Source organism: Triturus cristatus, chromosome 5_2, assembly GCF_964204655.1.
Source record: "Triturus cristatus chromosome 5_2, aTriCri1.1, whole genome shotgun sequence".
In the NCBI taxonomy this organism is placed as follows: domain Eukaryota; kingdom Metazoa; phylum Chordata; class Amphibia; order Caudata; family Salamandridae; genus Triturus; species Triturus cristatus.
This window is the reverse complement of record NC_140588.1, coordinates 386,167,075-386,184,543: the sequence shown is the minus strand read 5'-3', so window position 1 is coordinate 386,184,543 and position 17,469 is coordinate 386,167,075.

Sequence of the window (17,469 nt, the reverse complement as noted above, 5' to 3'; positions counted from 1 at the left end):
CGGTGTGTGAGTAGTGACTTGCTGCTGGTCACTAAACACACTGCTAGCTGAGCGCCACTCCACGCAATCCATCAGTTTGTGTAGTTGCTGTGTCAGGAATGTGGGCATGTGGAAGTGATGGGCCCTTGAATGGCGCTGTCTGCTGGTGTGAGTGTTGTAATGTGATGGGCCCGCGGCTGGCGGCGTGAATGTTTTGTATGTGTCACACATATGAAAGGTGTATGAATGGCCTGCAAAGAGGTTGGTGCCTTGTCGTGGCTTTACAGCTAACGAGCTGTGAGTCAATGGTTCAGTTTCTCGTCCTTTCAATTATTAATAGTGCATTTCATTTTTGTGAAATCACTTGCTAATACAATTGTATATACTGAACCATTACTCACCCTCGTGCCAAATCTAACCAGTATGTGTGTGTGCTTTAGGATTAGATGGCTGTGCAGTAATATATATATTTTTTTGTCTTCCTGAAGCAGGGTGTACCTTGTCCCTTTTTGTGAATGTTGTGATGTGTTGGTTTTGTGCCTGGTGGTGTGAATGGTCTTGTGTGTATCACGTATGAAAGCTGTGTGAATGGCCTGTAAAGCGGTTGGTGCCTTGCCGTGGCTTTACAGCTCACGAGCTGCGAGTCATTAGTTCAGTTTTTTGTCTATTTAATTATTGACACTGCATTTCATTTTTGTGAAATCTCTTGTTAATAAAATTTAATATACTGAACCATCACTCGCCCTCATGCCAAATCCAACCAGTATGTGTGTGTGTTTGAGGAATAGATGGCTGTGCAGGAATCTTTGTCTTTTTAGTTTCTCTGCCAAGGTGTATGTTCCATGTAAGAATAATCCACCAACTGTAGATATTGTCGTAAATCCACAGGAGTTCATGGTGATGTCTCTCTTGTGAATTCCAAAAAGTTATTTTATCCACAATGTGCTGCAAACCTCAAAATGTCTGTCACATTTTCCTTGCAATATTGTGACGAAATTCTCACGCTGTAGAAACCAAAAACTAATTATGTCAAAACGATCTGGTTTTGCACGGGGGTCAACTGTCTTTTTGGCCCGTGCTTGGTGGCCATCTTGGGAAACCTACCAAACCCATACATTTCTGAAAACTAGACACCCGGGGGCTTCCAGGGAGGTATGGCTTGCGTGGATCCCCCAAAGTGTCCTTACCCAGAATCCCCTGCAAACCTCAATTTTAGCTGAAAAAATCACATTTTTCACACATTTTTGTGTAGGAAAGTTGTGGCATCACCGGGCTCACTCACATTTCCCATCACCCAGCGTTCCCCCGGGTCTCCCGGTAAAAATGGTGCCTCACTTGTGTGGGAGGCCCAAGTACCCGCGACAGGTAAGGGCCCAAAACGTAGTGAGGCGACATCAAAATTGCCTATCTCAAAACCATTTGGTTTTGCAAGGGGGGTCACTTGGGTTTTTGGCCCGGTGCTCGGCGGCCATCTAGGGAAACCTACCAAACCCATACATTTCTGAAAACTAGACACCCGGGGGCTTCCAGGGAGGTATGGCTTGCGTGGATCCCCCAATGTTTCCTTACCCAGAATCCCCTGCAAACCTCAATTTTAGCTGAACAAATCACATTTTTCACACATTTTTGTGTAGGAAAGTTGTGGCATCACCGGGCTCACTCATATTTCCCACCACCCAGCGTTCCCCCGGGTCTCCCGGTAAAAATGGTGCCTCACTTGTGTGGGAGGCCCAAGTACCCGCGACAGGCAAGGGCCCAAAACGTAGTGAGGCGACATCAAAATTGCCTATCTCAAAACCACCTGGTTTTGCAAGGGGGGTCGCTTGGGTTTTTGGCCCGGTGCTCGGCGGCCATCTAGGGAAACGTACCAAACCCATACATTTCTGAAAACTAGACATCCGGGGGCTTCCAGGGAGGTATGGCTTGCGTGGATCCCCAACGTTTCCTTACCCAGAATCCCCTGCAAACCTCAATTTTAGCTGAAAAAAATCACATTTTTCACACATTTTTGTGTAGGAAAGTTGTGGCATCACTGGGCTCACTCAAATTTCCCACCACCCAGCGTTCCCCCAGGTCTCCCGGTAAAAAGGGTGCCTCACTTGTGTGGGAGGCCCAAGTACCCACGACAGGCAAGGGCCCAAAACGTAGTGATGCGACATCAACATTGCCTATCCCAAATGTCGCATCACTACGTTTTGGGCCCTTTCCTGTCGCGGGTACTTGGGCCTCCCACACCAGTGAGGCACCATTTTTACCGGGAGACCCGGGGGAACGCTGGGTGGTGGGAAATTTGAGTGAGCCCAGTGATGCCACAACTTTCCTACACAAAAATGTGTGAAAAATTAGATTTTTTCAGCTAAAATTGAGGTTTGCAGGGGATTCTGGGTAAGGAAACGTTGGGGGATCCACGCAAGCCATACCTCCCTGGAAGCCCCCGTGTGTCTAGTTTTCAGAAATGTAAGGGTTTGGTAGGTTTCCCAAGATGGCCGCCGAGCACCGGGCCAAAAACCCAAGTGACCCCCCTTGCAAAACCAGGTGGTTTTGAGATAGGCAATTTTGATGTCGCCTCACTACGCTTTGGGCCCTTGCCTGTCGCGGGTACTTGGGCCTCCCACACATGTTTCCCAAGGTTCCCGCAGAGCTAGAGTTCAAAAACTACAGCTAGACATTTTGCCAAAAAGGGTCATATTTCACAGCGAAATTGAGGTGTGATCACGTTGCGTTTTGCGCCGTTTCCTGTCGCGGGCACTAGACCGACCCACACAAGTGAGGTACCCTTTTTCTCGTAAGACTTTGGGGAACGTGGGGTGGGTGGAAATTTGTGGATTCACGCAGATTCCGGAACTTTCCACCACAGAAATGTGGGGAAAATGTGTTTTTGTAAACATTTTTTTAGGTTTGCAAGGGATTCTGGGTAACAGACCCTGGTGGGAGGCAGTCAAGTCACCCCATCCTGGATTCCCCTGGGTGTCTAGTTTTCAAAAATGTATAGGTTTGCTAGGTTTCCCAAGGTTCCCGCAGAGCTATGGTTCAAAAACTACAGCTAGACATTTTGCCAAAAAAGGGTCATTTTTCACTGCGAAATTGAGGAGTGACCACGTTGCGTTTTTTGCCGTTTCCTGTCGCGGGCACTAGGCCAACCCACACAAGTGAGGTACCATTTTTCTCGTACGACCTTGGGGAACGCGGGGTGGGTGGAAATTTGTGGATCCACGCAGATTCCAGAACTTTCCACTATAGAAATGTGGGGAAAATGTGTTTTTTTGGACAATTTTTTAGGTTTGCAAGGGATTCTGGGTAACAGACCTGGTGGGAGGCAGTCAAGTCACCCCATCCTGGATTCCCCTGGGTGTCTAGTCTTCAAAAATGTATAGGTTTGCTAGGTTTCCCAAGGTTCCCTCAGAGCTAGGGTTCAAAATCTACAGCTAGACATTTTGCCACAAAAGGGTCATTTTTCACTCCGAAATTGAGGTGTGACCACGTTGCGTTTTGCGCCGTTTCCTGTCACGGGCACTAGGCCGACCCACAGAAGTGAGGTACCGTTTTTCTCGTAAGACTTTGGGGAACGCGGGGTGGGTGGAAATTTGTGGATCGACGCAGATTCCGGTACTTTCCACGACAGAAATGTGGGGAAAATGTGTTTTTTTGGACAATTTTTTAGGTTTGCAAGAGATTCTGGGTAACAGACCCTAGTGGGAGGCAGTCAAGTCACCCCATCCTGGATTCCCCTGGGTGTCTAGTTTTCAAAAATGTATAGGTTTGCTAGGTTTCCCAAGGTGCCCGCAGAGCTGGGGTTCAAAAACTAGAGCTAGGCACTTTGCCAAAAAAGGGTAATTTTTCACTGCGATATTGAGTTGTGACCACGTTGTGTTTTGCGCCGTTTCCTGTCGCGGGCACTATGCCTACCCACACAAGTGAGGTACCATTTTTATCGGGAGACTTAGGGTAATTCAGGTTTGTAAAGGAACTGTTAATATCTATTGAGTTTCAATGCATTTCTGCATTCCAAATGAAAGATATTGTGTAAAAAATAAGTCATTCAAAAAAATGACTGATGATTCTCATGCTAGTATGAGTATTCCCAGTTTCAGAAATGTGCAAATATCTACTGTTTCTAAACTCTATATTTTATTCCCATTTCAGAAATACATAGGTGTCTTTCATACCGATTTTTCCATGTACACATTTTTACAGAATAATTACTATATACCCGGTACATAATAAAAAACCATTGCAAGTTGCTGCTCAGTTTTTGGCTCTGGGTTCATCGGGTTCTTGGTGAACCTACAAGTCCTATATATCCCCACAACCAGTAATGTCCAGCGGATGTAATGGTTTATTGCTTTCAAACAGCTGTCATAATTAGAAGAAGTTACAGGTGAAAACGTGACACAAAAGGCTGTTTTTTTCAACTAATTTTCAATTTATCCTATATTTAACTGTTAGTTTCTATAAAGAAACCTTGATGGATCTACACATATGACCCCTTGCTGGATTCAGAATTTTGTCTACGTCTCTAAAATGTATAGCTTTCCAGGATCTATTATTGCTTTTGTACCCATTTCGACCATTAACTGGAAGGAGGTCAAAAGCACAAAAAATAGCAAAAATAGGCTATGTCCCAGAAAAATGCCAAAACTGTAAAACATTTTGGGTTTCTGCAAAAGTCTGGTATCCCCGAAAAGCTGGGAAAATGGTGATTTCAACCCCACAAACCCTTTTTTGATAACATTTGCAGGGAAAAACCCAGATGCTTTCATTTGCAGCCCGTTTTTCCAATTTAAAAAAAAAAAAAAAAAAATGTTGGTGTATTTTGGCTCATTTCTGTGACCCCTCCAGGGGAATCCACAAACCCTGAGTACCTTTAGAATCCCTATGATGTTGGAAGAAAAGGACGCAAATTTGCCATGGATACCTTAGTGGTCAAAAAGTTACAGGGGCCTTAGCGCGCACTACCCCAAATAGCCAAAAAAAGGCTTGGCACAAAAGGCCTGGCAGCGAAGGGATCTCAACATCATATTTTTCTAGGACCTTTATCGGCAGGTTTTATCACTATATTTTTATTCTCACTCAGGCTGTTTATGGCATGTTTTTCTGAAAGTCGCAAATTGTAGGGGACAAACTCGGTTGGTGTTGTAGATCCCTAACCTCATGCATCACAAGTCTTTCAAAGCTCAAGATTTCAGGTGGCATTCTAGAGGTAAGAGGGAGAAAGGTGGATGGTAAATGAAATTGTTTCTCATAGGGCTTATCAATGTCTAGTTTGTCCATAAAAAAACGCTTCAGACGGATGCGTCTGAAAAACAAGAATAAGTCCTCCTGAAGTTTGAAAAAGTTACTACGGTCTGCCGGGACAAAGGAAAGACCTTTAGAAAGGAGAGATTTCATCAGTGGACAAAATATGTTTGGACAAATTGAAGATGGGAATAGTAGTGTTGTGACAATGTGGGGCCTCATTAGTCTGCTCTCTTGTGATGGATTGCGAATGACCAGTGTGCACTTCCGAAGGTAACATCAATGTAAAGGAATTGTCAGTGTCGATGTTATTCACACAAGCTTCTGTGGTTGACATAGTCAGGGCGTTCAACCTAGGAGTGTTCAGGGGACTGATAAAAGGTGGTTCAGTTATCATTGCTGGGGACCCCATTGGTAAAACTTGCGATTGGTTTGTCGTTCCCCCGCATACTGATATTGATAGTTTTGTCTCTGGCGACCGCGTCCGCGGGGCACACCTAAAGAACCGGTGGGGATGAGTGGTGGTGGGTGACCTCTATTCTGTTGGTGTTCGGTACTGGTGCCCTCACCCGGGTCTGAGTCTTCAATGGATGTGTTTGAGGAATCTGAAAAGGTGATGATCTGATTGTTTCTATATCTACCCTAGTTTCTACTTCTCGGTGGTTGGTATGGAGTGTTGTAGAATGTGTCTGATAGATAAGGATAAGTCTGATCTTTTTTGTAATTCTTTATATCCTTCTGTATTTTGTTTTCTTTTTGTTTTGTTCAAAGTTGTTAAAGGTGGCAATAGTGGCGTTGACCTTATCAAGGAGACCTTTAGCGTCAGTGATGGTTGTGTCAGCTAAGATGAGTTTTTCGAGTTCTGCTATTTCTTCAAGTTCTTTCCTACTGTGCTCTATTGCTGTGTCTATGCCAAGGACCATCCAGTGCCTAGAGCAAGTAGTGTCTAGATGACTAAAACCGTTACGAAATTTTGGGTCCTGTGTGTAGATGGCTGGGACGTTACGTATTTGTAATCCAACTGTAATTGTTTCTGATTTGAGGTACTCCGTGAGCATGCGAGCATGCAGGTCAGTACGAATCTGCTTTTTCTTTAAATTTTAAAGTCTCTCTAGTAAGGCTCTAGGGGAGTTTGGGACCTGGAGCAAGGGAGTGGAAGAATATGAAAGTAGGGAAGGGCCGCTGAGGATACGTTGGATGTAATCATCCGTGCAGAAATGGGTCTCCCTCGAGGACATAGTGTACAGACTACTTGCACATTATGTGACACAATAAATGTGTGTAGTACTAATAGAAAGAAACTCTCGCAACCAAGCGGTTGCTCATTGACATGAAACAAAATACAGGAGTGGACCCGTTAACCCAGTAGAGACCGGGTAAGTAGTATATCAAAACAACAATGTCTCAACCGGTAATCATTTAAAAAGACCGTTAAAGAAAGTGCTTCAGTCTTATCAGGGGAGGGGAAAACAAAAGGAGGGAGACCAAAAGATTTAGAAAAAGCGGTTTGTTATTTGCAGGTAGTTAAACAGCACTACATTACAAATGGATTGAGGTAACCAAAATAACCAAATGTGCACTGGGCGTGCTAGTGACAGTGAACAGCGCAGTGACACAAGTGATATGGACAGCGTGGGACGGCGAAAAACAATGAAACAAAAATAATTATAAGGGGTCAAAAGATATATACAATTGGTTTAAATGTAAATACAATTTCAATATTAGTTGCAAATGACCCTGTAGAGGCCACGATTAATGCTGGTAAGTCGATGGCATTTCGCCAGTCTAAGTTGTGGTCATCATCAGGACTTTGGTTACAAATTTCTTAAGTAGTGCTGTGTGAGAAGAAGGGAAAAGAAAAGAGGTGAGGTAAAAATGTGGAAAGCCCAAAATAGATGAGAGGGAAGGGGCCAGGCTGGTAACTAGGAAGGAATTACCTGGTAACGCAAAGTGAAGTAATAGCTGTTCAGGGATGCGACAAGTAGAAATCAAATTAGCGATCGCTGGGGAAGAAAGGAAAAACTGGGTCAGGAAGGGGTGAAGAGGGGCTGAGCAGTGTGTGAGCCCAAAAGGAAAAGAAGGGCAAGATCGAGTACCTGTGTATTGTACTGGAAAGATAAACGAATTCCGAGTTGGTCGAGGAGGAGAAGGAGGCACGTTGGACCTAAAGGATAAAAAAGGGAGAGGGCAGGGGGCCAGTTAGGTGAATCGGTGGGAGGGGCACATGGACAGAGTGGAAAAAGGGACGTAAATCATGAGCCCTTACCTGTGCATTAGCAATTGTCGAGGAACAAGCGGCGGCGGTTCGTAGTAAATAACGAAGAGCAGGGTGCCGAGAAATGACGAGGCAGTCGGTGGATTTAATCGGGCTGCGGATAAGAGTAAATCAGGAGCGACGAGTAAAACATCTGCAGGCTCACTAGCAGCATTTAATTTACAGGCCCTGGGCACATGTGGTGCACTTTACAAGGGACTTATAAGTACATTGAATATGCCAATTGTGGACAAGCCAATGTTACCATGTTTTAAGTAGAGAGTGCATGCACTTTATCACTGGTTAGCTGTGGTAAAGAGCCCAGAATATTAAAGCCAGCAAAAACAAGTTCAGCAAAAAGGAGGAAGGCAAAAGGTTTGGGGGTGCTTTGAGGAAAAGGCTAGGCCCAACACCCTCCTTTCCAAGATGCTGCCTAAATATGCTAAATCTAAAATGCCTAGGACAAAGGGAGTGTTTTCAACCAGTTGAAGATGCTGTCACCCCTGTGGAGAAGGGATGATCTGGAAGGGTAAGACCCTGGTGCTGCCACCGTGAATAATGGTGAGCCACTCCTGTATGCCTCTCAGAAGTACACGAGGGAGACAATTAGGACTGCTGACAGGAAAGTCTCCTCGATATAAGATGGTCTTGAGGATCTCACAGTTAGCGTCAGCCAACTGCATCCAAAATTGGAAGTACTGGAACAGTGAATGCTAAAGATCGAGAGTCAGTTGCTTAGCCAAGAGGAAACAACAGGCACCAAGAGAAGTTTATGAAGTACTCTAGTACAGCCCCGGTATGCCTAGAGAGAGAGAGAGGTGGAGTTGCTGTAAAACATGGCCAGGTCTTTTTGTTGAAGGATCCTGGACATTCAGCAATTAACGGAAGAAGAGCAGTTTTTGGGGCCAGAGGAATGTTGGAGTGAGGATGCTGATCTTTTGGATGCACATGAATTGTTACACCTGCCAACAAGAGGCCCTGGAATGGAAATACTGGGATCTGGACCTATCCTCATGGGATTTGGGACTTATTAACAATGAGAGGCTGTGACAGCTGTAGCTTCTAGACATGGAGGCAGTTCACAGAAAACAGCAATGTCTTTACAAGCACAGCATACAATGAACAGTAGTTTTGTTTTAAAGAAAGGCTTAATTGTCTGAAACCTGGGGCTTTATAAAAGGTCTTGAGGTCTGAAGATTTTGAGAGTCTGAAAGTTCTGACCAGATTCCCAGGGGTTCAAGTGTTCTTGAGTTTGAAAGTTATATAGACTTTCTTTAAAAGTGTTACTTTCTTTGGCCCCTTTATCGTCCCCCTATACCTTCTCCTTTTTAGGTCTCGCCTAGCGTTGCTGCGCACATGCGCAGCCCGCTCTGCGAGATTTATTGTTAATGAGGACTTTTAGAAAAGGGATTGAAGCCCCGCCCCTCATTTCCATTGGCTGGCGTCACCGTTTATGCTAAACGGTGGCCTGCCATTGGAAATGAGCTTTCTGGGTTGCCTCCCTTTGGCTGTTTTGTCCAGCCCACCCGGACTTGCTCGTCTGCTTTCCTTCTGTCGTGAAGGTATTTCTTATCTGTGGGGGAACCATATGTTTTCACTCAGCCCCGTAAACATGGGGCTGAGTGAAAACAGATGGCGAGCGCTTGTTTTTATGCAGATTTCTGTAGCGCGAACTCTACCTGAAGGTATTGGAGCGCTTTACAAGACCTCCGGTTACGTTACACAAGGGCACATTCAGTCACAGGGAGAATATGTGATCGGCAGGCAGGGCTGCTCGGGAGGAGCGCTTGAGGCAGGCTGGCATGGTCTTTTTTTATGCAGATTTCCATAGCGCGAACTCTACCTGAAGGAATTGGAGCGCTTTACATGAGCTCCGGTTATGTTACACAAGGGCACATTCAGGCACGGGGACATTATGTGATCGGCAGGCAGGGTTGCTCGGGAGGAGCGCTTGAGGCAGGCTGGCACAGTGTTTTTTTTTTCTGCAGATTTCTACAGTGCAAACTTTACCTGAAGGTATTGGAGCGCTTTACATGAGCTCAGGTTACTTTACACAAGGGCACATTCAGGCACAGGGAGATTATGTGATCAGCAGGCAGAGCTGCTCGGGAGGAGCGTTTGTGGCAGGCTGACATGGTGTTTTTTTAATTCAGATTTCTATAGCGCGAACTCTACCTGAAGGTATTGGAGCGCTTTACATGAGCTCCGGTTACGTTACACAAGGTCACATTCAGGCACGGGGACATTATGTGATCGGCAGGCAGGGCTTCTCGTGAGGAGTGCTTGAGGCAGGCTGACACAGTGTTTTTTTAATGCAGATTTCTATAGCGCAAACTCTACCTGAAGGTATTGGAGCGCTTTACATGAGCTCCGGTTACGTTACACAAGGGCACATTCAGGCATGGGGAGATTATGTGATCGGCAGGCAGGGCTGCTCGGGAGGAACACTTGAGGCAGGCTGGCACGGTGCTTTTTTTAATGCAGATTTCTGTAGCACGAACTGTACCTGAAGGTATTAGAGCACTTTACATGAGCTCCGGTTACGTTACACAAGGGCACATTCAGGCACGGGGAGATTATGTGATCGGCAGGCAAGGCTGCTAGGGAGGAGCGCTTAAGGCAGGCTGGCACGGTGTTTTTGTTTGTTTGCAGATTTCTATAGCGCGAACTCTACCTGAAGGTATTGGAGCGCTTTACATGAGCTCCGGTTACATTACACAAGGGCACATTCAGGCACGGGGAGATTATGTGATCGGCAGGCAGGGCTGCTCGGGAGGAGCGCTTGAGGCAGCCTGGCACGGTGTTTTTTTTATGCAGATTTCTATAGCGCGAACTCTACCTGAAGGTATCAGAGCACCTTACATGAACTCCGGTTACGTTACACAAAGGCACATTCAGGCACGGGGAAATTATGTGATCGGCAGGCAGGGTTGCTTGGGAGGAGCGCTTGAGGCAGGCTGGCACAGTGTTTTATTTAATGCAGATTTCTATAGCGCGAACTCTACCTGAAGGTATCGGAGCACTTTACATGAGCTCCGGTTACGTTACACAAGGGCACATTCAAGCACGGTGATATTATGTGAGTGGCAGGCAGGGCTGCTCGGGAGGAGCGCTTGAGGCAGGCTGGCACGGTGGTTTTTTTTTAATGCAGATTTCTATAGCGCGAACACTACCTGAAGGTATCGGAGCGCTTTACATGAGCTCCGGTTACATTACACAAGGGCACATTCAGGCACGGGGAGATTAAGTGATCGGCAGGCAGGGCTGCTCTGGAGGAGCGCTTGAGGCAGGCTGGCACAGTGTGTTTTTTAATGCAGATTTCTATAGCACGAACTCTACCTGAAGGTATCGGAGCACTTTACAAGACCTCGGGTTACGTTACACAAGGGCACATTCAGGCACGGGGAGATTATGTGAGCGGCAGGCAAGGCTTTGGAGACCTCATCTCCAGACCTTCTTCGTGGCAGTGGAATCCCCTCTAATTCTCAGACGTGAACAGCATGGGACTTGCCTCAATTAGGGACCTTCATGCCACAGCTTTAGATCATCAGCGCGCAACGTAACCTCCCCAAGTTGATGCGTTTCAACTTTTTTTATTCATTGCTTCTCTTTTCGACCTCGTTGTTCGCGTCTCACTTTCCTGACCTATATTTGAAAACTAAGTTGTGTGTCCCATATATCGTGTAGAATCTGCGTTCAGGACCTGGACACTGTAATCGTGACCAATAGGAACAAGCATTAAAAATGCAATAGGTCTCGCCTTTCATTAAGTTAAAGCCATTTGCTTTGCTATACAATACCATTAGCAAAGCAAATGGCTTTAACTTAATCAAAGGCGAGACCTATTGCATTTTCAATGCTTGTTTAGTAGTCTTGCTGTGCACAGCATTTGCTGTCCGTTGAAGGAAGCATTGTATTCCATACTTTGGCATCTAGGTTCTACTTTCCTATTGGATAGCTCTGTTATCAATTTGCAATCCTGTGCTTGTAATTTGTTGCTTCCTTGTATGTACTGTGTTTGTCTCTCCCTTGGAGCATTGTTCTTTCAGCATGTTTGTGATTGGTTGCTGTGTTCTAGACTACCACTGTTGACATCATGAAGCTAATTTATGTTTTATTTGTATTTGATTGTCACTCTGTCAGAATGCATGTCTTTTTTAGAGAGGGCTCACTCCTAAACTTAAAACTCCTCTCAACCAGCCCTTCTCTCTTGTCCTCTTTATGCCCATCGTTGTCATGCCACATGGTGTCTTTCACTATCCTTTGGATGTGACCTCCCACCCTCCTGATGCATCTTAACTGCGAGCAGCATCTGGAAAATATAAAAAGAAATGTTTGCATTGCTTTCTAATCTTTTAATTTAACATGCTCAGGCATTAGCAAAAGACGATCGTGTTTCTTGTTGAACAGTGGTAAGCAAGACAGATTTGCATTGCCAATGGTTGTTTCCCTTTCCTCTAACGGAGTATTAATACAACATTGAAAATACCTGATGAAAGTCTTTCACCAGCGTATGAATAGTCTGATGTATTTTACCTTTGATATTAGTCTTTACTTTGAATTTTGGTCCAGCCAGTATAATGTTGCTTGAATGCATTGTATGCCCAATAAAATCATTTAAGACAAACTTTTGATAAGTATAGTAAGGAGAAAACGTTTTCGTAATGGCTTTCATAGAAAGTGTTTATGTGAAGAACAACACAAGTTCCTACGCAAACCATGGCAACCATTAAGCCTTACTCTGAACATAACTTTTTATAGCACACTAAAAACAGCAGAAATTGTGTAGCCTCAGATTGCCTTAGTTTAATCATACATTAACTTGTCTGTACAGCAAGAACACCTCATAACCAATAAGAGCATGCTACCTGAACAATTATTTGTAACTATTATCTGCAGTGGCCTATATTATATAAAAGACCAGTGGAAAACAAATGATGTCCCTCCCAATGACCTCATCGACATGAAAGGAAATTTCTTTGGCAAATGTGGCTTTCTCAATGACATATTTTCTATTTGAGCTATGTGTATTATTTTTGTGTCTCTTCTATTGTCAACTCTAAAAAGAAAACATTATATTTTTTAAACGATGGGTTCTATTCACAAACTGCATTTGTCCTACATATAGTAGAACTACTGTAGTACTACTAAAGTACTACAACAACAAAAACAAAAAAATTAGAACACAACAACCAGAGAGAATGATCACAAATTACCACCCTTGGTCACATAAAGTGTTTAATATACTCAAACATCACTGGAATTTGCTTACATCTGACTCAGATCTGAACAAATATCTGACGAGGCACCCCAGTTTGACATATCGTAAGGGAATAACTATTCGCAATATGGTTAGTCCTAGTTATCCTAAGAAAAACAAGGATAAATTTACGTGGCTTCACAGAGGTAACTTGGGTTTTCACAAGTGTGGCAACTGTAGTATGTGCAAACATGCTATATCTGGCATTAGAGACTTCCAGTACAATGGTTGTAAGAAATTTTATATCAATCAATATATAAACTGTAATACCAAGTTTGTTATTTATGCCATTTTATGTAAATGTACTATGATCTACATGGGAAGTACGATCAGAAACCTTAAAGTACAAATTTCAGAACATTTTAGGGCCTTGAAAAACATGGATGACAGATACCCTATTGTACATCATGCGTTGGAATGTCCTGAACAAAGTAAGCACCAGTCTTTTAAATTTCATGCTCTTGAAACTGTACCAACTGACATCAGGGGTGGTAACCATGAACTGAAACTGCGGCAGGCTGAAGCACGCTGGATTTTGAAGTTGCATGCGGTTGATAAGGGAATTAATATCGATAATGAACTGCAGTACTTCTTGGGCACGTAACATTGAATGTGACTGAACCATTTACTCCACCTTGTGGGCAGTGTCTATATCTGTTTACCTTGCCTTACATCTTTAGCAAGGCTTTTTGCCTAATACTGTGAATGTATGATTTGGGCATCATATTGCTTTTTGATAACTCCTTTTTGAGTATGATATGAGAACAATACCTTTTAGCTTTTGCCCTGTAATGTGGATTTTGATTATGAGAGAAATGTAGCACTGTAAAATTTGACATGGTAATTCATTTATGATGTGCACAGTGTACTAGTTTTATTTCCATTTTGGTTTGATTTACTAATTTTCTCATCTTTATTTTATTTTATCCTGTTTCTTTCTTTGTCTTTTACTTGTGATTATGATTATTATTCTAGCTAACTTGGCCCGATTGACTAACTTAATATGGCGCCATAATCGTAGCTCTTCGACCACCAACAAAGTCCGACGTCTACTCTTCCACTTAGTTATCTATTCCTATTCTAAGATGGCGCGCGTTGCACACGTCATCGTTTGCAATGTGAGATTCTGATTATGGATCTTCGTCATGCTGTTCTAAGGTAAGCGCTAAATAATTGACAAACTAGTTGCTTATGTAATCTTATAGGGATTTACTAATACACTTACTTGAGAGAGCTCTTTAAACTTTATGATCACGATTAATATTCAAACTAATCTGGTCCGATTGACTAACCCAAGATGGCACTACATTCGTAGCTTTCTGACCGCCAACGAAGTCCGTCGTCTATTTCTCCCTTCAGCTAATTATTCCCATTCAAAGATGGCGTGTGTTGCACACACCAACTTTTGATATGTGAAGTTCTGATAGTGGACCTTTGCTATGTTGTTCTAAGGTAAGCGCTAAATAATTGACAAACTACCAGCTTTATGTAACTTTATAGGGATATGTTAATATACTTACTTGGGAGAGCACCTTAAGCCTTTTGCCCTCCCGTACTTTCGTAGCGACTTTAACGCTTAGATTATGCTATGACACCACAACATTTGTGTCTGTTTTTCGTTTCTTTTCCATAATTGACATCAAGCTTACTGTTTTATGTGTTACGCAGGCATGTATTTTTTTGATCGCTCATCTCTCCCAGCCATATATTGTTTGTTCGCAGTTTTTCCTTAGCGTTCTTTGGGAGGCAGACAGACTTTACACTAATATGGTTGAGCAAGTTTTAGGTCAATATTCTTTGTGCTATTGATTATGTTTATGTGAGTATTAATTTTTAGATTGTAAGTGCCTTTTGGACTTTCTCGGTTTCTCTCTTTTTTCACTTTCTTTTTGATTAAGCCTAGTCGCTTATTTAGATATATTGTCACTAGTCCATCTGGTTTTCCTTCTTCTTCTTTCTCCCCGCTACTACATTTGTGATTATGTTAATATTTGGAGGTTTTTTTAATCTCTTTTTTTCGTTTCCAGGATATGTGGTTATTATTTTGACCAGAACTTTTAAGGATAGAAGCTTGAATTTTCCATTTGAATGTACTCATGGAAGGAATATGCACTATTTGTCTAGGTATGTTTTTTGCTTTTTAATCTAATCATGAACTTACTTCACTCATAACATTTATTTATTGACTTTAGAACGAGATTCTTCTTCTCTCTTTCTTATAAATAGTGATTTAGATTTAACCTGATATAGTTCCTCTTACCTTGTATTACTTTATGGTCTACTGTGAACCTACAGGGTTTTTCTTATATATAATTCAATAATGCTATTTGTGATAGTATTAGTTTATTCAGCTTAAAGTACTGATTTAGATTGCAGCCCTTGAGAAGAATTATTTAACCTCTTACATTATATTTTACGTTTTAGGATCATAGAGGAAGCGCTTGATCCTATCTCGAACTGTATTCTCCTTTCTTCAAATTAGACTTTTACAACATTGGTAAGTGTTACTTACCAGGACATGGTGTCCTTTTACTTTGTGGATGTACGGTTAATTTTTCCACGCATGTTCCATTCGACGTTTGTTTTCAGCACCCACGTAATTTCTTTTTCATTTTATGTTTATTAGTTGGGTTTGAGCATGGCACAATTTATTTAACTTCACTTATATTGTTACTTTGATCTATTTTTTCGTTCTCTTTTTTCTTCTAGAATGGGTTACACAGTGCACTTTTAGGTCACTTTTTTCAGTTTTTTCTGTTGTGACATCACTAGTTCAATTTATTCCCCAGATGTTCTACAAAACATTAGCAGTTTTCTTCTTTCCCCTCTCTCAGTATACTAACGATGTGGCCTTTCCGTCATCTCACTATTCTGAAGTTATTTTGTGCACATATGGGACTAGTATAGAGCAAAGCCCACCATATGTATTATTTGAACATATTTGGAAATATGTTCTACATTTGAGTCATTTCCTTTGTCTTTAGCCCTGATGAAGTCCATGGCTAACAGCCTTTTGGACGAAACACGTATTGGCTTGGCTTGAAGGCATTTATTTGAAGAAATTGTATTGGAACAAGAGCCAATAATATCTGAGTAGCTCGAATTAAAAGAAGACTACAACACAGAACTGACACTTGGACTTTATTTGATGATTTACTTTTGAGCTTTTTGCTCGGTTTACCATTTCTGTAATTGTACTAGGTGGGCATTGCCCACTAATTACGACGCAAGGTGGTCGTTGTATGGTCAACCTTGGAGCAGTGGCTTTAAGTGGGATATTTTCTCAACTTTAAATTATCACTTCCCTGCGCAGTATTTCCCTACCACTGTTCAATTTGTTGTTTACAAAATGCTATTTACAAACCTACAAGTGCAATCACCACCTCCACCTCTCCTATATTTTCCATAGGGAGATCCTCACACATGCAAGTTTACAATTTACGGGCCGATTATGATGCCATAGGAAACGACTCCGACCCTCTGTCGGAGCTGTTCCTACGGCATCGTAATTGCCAGTTTGGATTCATTTCCGACTGACCCATTTTGATGGATTCGGTCAGAAATGAATCCAAACAGGATTTCCGAATGGCTTACGATGGGCTCAGAGAGCCCATTTGCCATTCGGAAAGGGGCCCATAATCCCAAGGGCAGCACTTTCCACCCGAGGGATTACAATGGCAGATTCCCACAGCCTTCCTGTGCTGGCCTTTCCGACACAGAAAGGCTGTGAGAATCCGACTTTGGGGGCCCCCAGCAGGGCCCCTATGGGTGCAAGGCCTCCAGGTGGCTTAGGGGGCACCTATGGTGGCCCCATGTTGATCCCTGTACCCGGTGGCAGACACCTTGAGGTTCCTGCCACCGGGTACAGGGATGAACTGGACCTCTACTTTTTACAATGAGAGCATGCATTCCATTCAGAATGCATGCTCCCATTGTAAAGAATAGGATTGCTACCGAACAGTGTTCGGTCACATCCTACTTCTGGTTTGGGACCGCCGACCGGAGGTTGGTCGGTCCCACTTCCAGATCGATGTCGAACGGACTCTGGTCCTTCCGAAATTGAAATCGGCCCCTTAGTAGTAAATGTGTGATGGCCCAGGGAAGTGGCTGGAAAAAGGGACATGCTTACTACTAAATAGAAGGTGTTTAGGGAAGAGATAGGAGGGGTTTAGGGGGGGCTGGGGAAATGTTTAGCAAGGGGCATACTTGCACCAACAAAAGAGTGTGCCCATTGCTATTTACAAACTGCACTGATAAAGGTACTACAGTGAGAAAGGGACCCAAAACAGTGGTAAATTATTCCAGCTCACAGCTGGAGCATGTACAGCACCACACATGGCCAACCACTGGTACTGCAACACCTTCACTTATAAAATAATGGTGATAGGGACTTAAAACCCTATAGGCAAAATGTTAAATTAAATTAAATGATTTGAAATAGTTAAAATATGAATAAATGTACTTTTATGCTATTAAAAAAACTAAAAATAAAACATTTATTATCTAAATATCAAATATTTAGCAAACTTTTTTAAACTTATAAATTAATGTAACATTACAGTTTTTTAAAAATATAATTACATCACTTTTAATTAATTTTATACATCACTTTTAATAACTAATACCTAATATTTTTTATTTTCTTTAGCCGAAAATGTATATTTTAATTTAAACTTCAGAAAAATAAGGTTTGATTAATGTAATTTATTTAGTTAAATAATAAATTCAAAATTATTTTGTT